This window comes from Lathyrus oleraceus, chromosome 3 (genome assembly GCF_024323335.1).
Source record: "Lathyrus oleraceus cultivar Zhongwan6 chromosome 3, CAAS_Psat_ZW6_1.0, whole genome shotgun sequence".
In the NCBI taxonomy this organism is placed as follows: domain Eukaryota; kingdom Viridiplantae; phylum Streptophyta; class Magnoliopsida; order Fabales; family Fabaceae; genus Lathyrus; species Lathyrus oleraceus.
In genome coordinates, this window is record NC_066581.1 from 458,345,819 (window position 1) to 458,351,077 (window position 5,259).

Sequence of the window (5,259 nt, forward strand, 5' to 3'; positions counted from 1 at the left end):
TCCCATTGGCAGATGTTGTTATCTGAGTATGATATCGAATACCGATCTCAAAAAGGTATAAAAGGTAGTGTTTTGGCTGACCATTTGGCTCACCAACCGATTGAAGACTATCAGTCAGTGCAATATGATTTTCCTGATGAAGAGATCTTGTACTTGAAGATGAAACATTGTGATGAACCATTGCTTGAAGAAGGGCCAGAACCTGGTTCCCGTTGGGGCATGGTATTTGATGGAGCTATTAATTAATATGGTAATGGCATTGGGGCAGTGATTATTACTCCTCAAGGCACTCATTTTCCATTTACAACTAGATTGACTTTCAAGTGTACAAATAACATGGTTGAGTATGAAGCTTGCATTATGGGGCTTGAAGAGGCCATTGATCTCAGAATCAAGTATCTTGACGTCTATGGAGATTCAGCTTTGGTTGTGAATCAGATCAAAGGTGAATGGGAGACGAATCAACCCGGTTTGATACCATATAGAGATTATGCGAGAAGGATATCAACTTTCTTTACAAAGGTTGAGTTTCATCATATCCCTCGAGATGAAAATTGGATGGCAGATGCTCTTGCAACGTTAACTTCAATGATTATAGTGAAATTCTGGAATGAAATTCCTAATTTGACCGTGATGCGTCTTGATAGGCCAGCTCATGTGTTTGTTGTTGAAGAGGTCAAAGATGAAAATCCATGGTATTTTGATATCAAGTGTTTGCTCCAAAGTCAGATTTACCCGTTTGGGGCATCTTTGAAAGATAAGAAGACTTTGAGAAGATTAGCTGGCAACTTCTACCTAATGGTGATGTACTTTTGAAGAGAAACTTTGATATGGTTTTTCTTAGATGCGTGGATAGACACGAAGCAAACCTGTTGATTACTGAAGTCCATGAAGGTTCCTTTGGTACTCATTCTAATGGACATGCTATGGCAAAGAAGATATTGAGGGCAGGTTACTATTGGCTGACAATGGAATCTAACTGTTGCAAGTTTGTGAAGAAATGCCACAAGTGTCAAATTTATGCAGATAAGATTCATGTTCCTCCGACACTATTAAATGTCATTTCCTCTCCATGGCCCTTCTCCGTGTGGGGAATTGATATGATTGGCATGATTGAGCCCAAAGCTTCGAACAGACATCGTTTCATTCTGGTGGCTATTGACTACTTCACAAAGTGGGTTGAAGCGGTATCGTATGCGAATGTAACCAAGCAAGTTATTGTAAGGTTTATCAAGAATCAGATTATATGCCGTTATGATGGGCCAAGCAAGATCATTATTCATAATGGATCTAACTTGAACAATAATATGGTGGAAGCTCTTTGTAAAGACTTCAAGATTGCACACCATAATTCTTCTCCCTATAGACCTAAAATGAATGGGGTTTTTGAAGCTGCAAACAAGAACATCAAGAAGATCATTCAAAAGATAGTTGTGACCTATAAATATTGGCATAAGATGCTCCCATTTGCTTTGCATAGGTACCGAACATCCATCCGCACTTCAACATGGGCAACCCCTTTCTTACTTGTTTATGGTATGGAAGTTGTGCTCCTAGTAGAGGTTGAGATCCCATCATTGCCTGTCCTGATGGAAGCCAAGTTGACTGAAGCTGAACGGTGTCAGACCAGATATGATCAGCTAAATTTGATTGAAGAGAAGAGGTTGACTTCCATGTGTCATGGTCAGTTATATCAGCAGCGAATGAAGAAGGCATTTGATAAGAAGGTCAAGCCTCGTGTGTTCAAAGAAAGTGACCTTATGCTCAAGAAGATTTTATCTTTCAAACCTGATGCTAGGGGTAAATGGACTCCTAATTATGAAGGCCCATATGTTGTTAAGAGAGCCTTTTCAGGCGGTGCTTTGATTCTTACAACTATGGATGGTGAGGAGTTCACATGTCCTGTGAATGTCGATGCAGTCAAGAAATACTTCACCTAAAAAGAAAAGAACAACTCGCTAAGTTGAAAACCCGAAAGGGCGGCTTAGGCAAAAATGAGCGTCCCGGTGGGTTGAAAACCCGAAAGGGCGGCTTAGGCAAAAATGAGTGTCTCGATGGGTTGAAAACCCGAAAGGGTGATCCAGGAAAAAGTTAGAGACATAAAACAGAAAATTTATCTTGATAGATTGAGTACCCCACTTTGGGGCAATTTATGCAAAAATTAGGGATTATGGCAAGTAACTGCACTCGGTTGATCTTCGGTCTTAAGCAAGTCAATCAACTCGGATTCACCATTTTCAACCAAAACCAAGAGCACAGTGGATGTTGAAGTTGGTAGAAGGATTAGTGATCATTGTATTTAATGTATCCCTTTTCCGTGTAAATTACCATTTTTCAACTTTTGTAAAGATCTATGGAGTCTTGTCATTTACAGGGTACCATTCTATTAAATAAAGTTGAGCTTTTTATCCAATTGTTTCTACTCTTATTTATTTTTCAGCTAAATAGAATTGAATTTTTATGATGTTAATTTTGAATATTTAAATAAATTAAACTAAAAACCATTTTTCTTAAAACAATAAAAGTAATTACTTCTAAAAAGCAATTGACTCCATTCAAGAAATATCAATAGCAGCCCGAGAACAGGTAAGTCTTAAAAATACGGAACACCGTTGGTCTTTCCCCAAGCAGTTGGTTTGGTCACTTTTTCCTTCCCAGCAGCAATTTAGTTTCTCCAGCTGAGTTCTGTGATCTCCTTCCTAACGGTTTACTTGATTCAGTGCAGGATTTTATGTAAGAACAAATTTAGTTCTACAATGTATCTCTAAGATTTTGATGATAACAAAGGATGAAACAAAAATGGTACCCTAACGAAATTTTTCTAAGTGGGCAGGACTCTGATCAAAACAATCAGATAGACAATCATCATATACAGAATCAAGTGCTAAGACACTACTCAGAAGATACGTGACCAGAAGGCTCTGACTCTGATCCAACGCAAGCGCTAGCAAAAACTAAAGAAGTCAGACACTCTGAAAGAGAAGAATGAATCCAGACTCTGAAGACGTACGCTCTGAAGAAGTCAAATAAAGAGAAACTCTAATGAAGTCAGATACAACATCCTCTGAAGTCTAATATTGCTAAATAAAGACTCTGACTACCGGATTCGCTGACTCAAGAAAACTTAACCTTGAAGAAACTTGCTTATAGAAAGAAACTATTTTTAGAAGGAAGTTATGACGCTCCTAATATTGCTTTGGAAAGAACAAGGAGATTAATGACGTTAATCATTCTTCAATGACCAAGATTCTGTCATTAACACCCAACGGGCTTCTCATTCTCCTATAAAAAGGATGGAATGCTTCACATGAACAACACCTGAGACACACTAGAATACACTACTTCCATCACTCTTGATTTTCATTCTCTCACGAGCTATTGCTCTAACGTGAGAACATTTCTTATTATTATCTTCTGTAATATCTGTTTATTTTTAGAAGCACTATTCATTACTGTAATCATATTATTGATAAGATATTTCCTCAAGTGACTCTGTGAAGTCTGAATACTTGAGAGGGCTAAGGGATTATTTCTCTTAGACGGTTGTTTGTGTAATCTTTCAAGATTAGTGGATTAAGTCCTTTTTGAAGGCGAAATCACCTTGGCCGGGTGGACTGGAGTAGCTTTGAATTTCAAGCGAACCAGTATAAAATTTTGTGTTGAATTCTTGTCTATTCTGCGTGTGTCCAAATTCTTAAAAGTTTCACTTTCCTAAAAACAATTCAAACCCCCCTTTCTCATTTTTCTCTACCTTCAATTGGTATCATAGCTTCGGCTTTGTTATTGATTTTCTAATCAAACACTTAACAGTGTAGAGAGATCCAGTGTGAGAAAAGCACTATGGCCAACACCAATGAAAGAGATAGTTACAATGCTAAACCTCCAATCTTTGATGGAGAAAAATTTGATTACTGGAAAGATAGAATTGAAAGTTTCTTTCTGGGATATGATGTTGATCTATGGGACATCGTCACAATCGGATACACACCTCTAGTGTCTGACACTGGCGTTGCTATTGACAGAAGCAAAATGACAGATGATCAGAAGCGCGACTTCAAAAACCATCACAAAGCTAGAACGATACTTCTGAATGTCATTTCCTACAATGAATATGAAAAGATCACCAAAAGGGAAACAACTAAAGAAATACTTGACTCCTTGAGGATGACTTACGAAGTAAATTCTCAAGTTAAAGAGATAAAGGCTTTGGCTCTAATTCAGAAGTACGAAGCCTTCAAGATGGAGGATGGTGAAGCCATAAAGGTAATGTTTTCTAGATTTCAAATTTTAATTGCAAGACTCAAAGTTCTGGACAAAGGCTACACAACTGCAGATTATGTCAAAAAGATAGTCAGAAGTTTGCCAAAGAAGTGGAGATCAATGGTCACAACATTAAAATTGTCAAAAGATCTGAACAATATCAGTCTTGAGGAACTCATCAGTTCACTCAGAAGCCATGAGATAGAATGATCGCGAATTTATGAGTCTATTAGGGTATTGACTGCAAGTGCACAGTCTAATCGCGTAGTTTTAAAAGATATCGATCCCACAGGGACTTAATGAATCGATATACCGTTTTTCTAAGGTTACTTCGTAAAGCTAAGGCGGATGATACTTTGATGATTAGGGGGAAAAGTAAAACTAAAATCGGATCTAGATTAAATATCAAATACGCGGATATCGGTATGTAGTTCGTCGTAATTAGGGAATCAAATCTTCGTTGGTTTCTTAGTTTTAAAATAAGTCTTTTCAGTAGACACTATTGATTAAAAATCTTTTCTCAAACTCTCACTCTGTTGAATCAAACTATGACTTTATATCAACGTACGCTCTCACTACTTAGTTAAGTCTAAAATCACTTTTTGAAAACAATAGAATCTATAGAAACTCTTTTTATTAAAATACTAACCGTTAAACACCCTCGTCTCAAACTCTCGCTCTGTTGACTTAGATTATATGATTAAACTTAAATGATTAACTCTCGTCCTCACATTTAACCTTTAAAAATACTTTTTGAAAATGATTAGAATTTAATTAACTCTAAAAATTGCTTTCGCCCTGATTTAAAGTTAATGTACAATTTACACTGTCCAGTTAAAAGCTCAAACCGTCGTTCTATTGATTTTAACTTCTTTATGTTTTTTACTCTCGTACAAAAACTTTGGTATTAACTCTGTAAATTGAGACCATAAAAAGAGTGACTATATTTTTTTTACATAAATTTAAACCAACTTAGTTTTGATTCCTTTATTCCGCTTA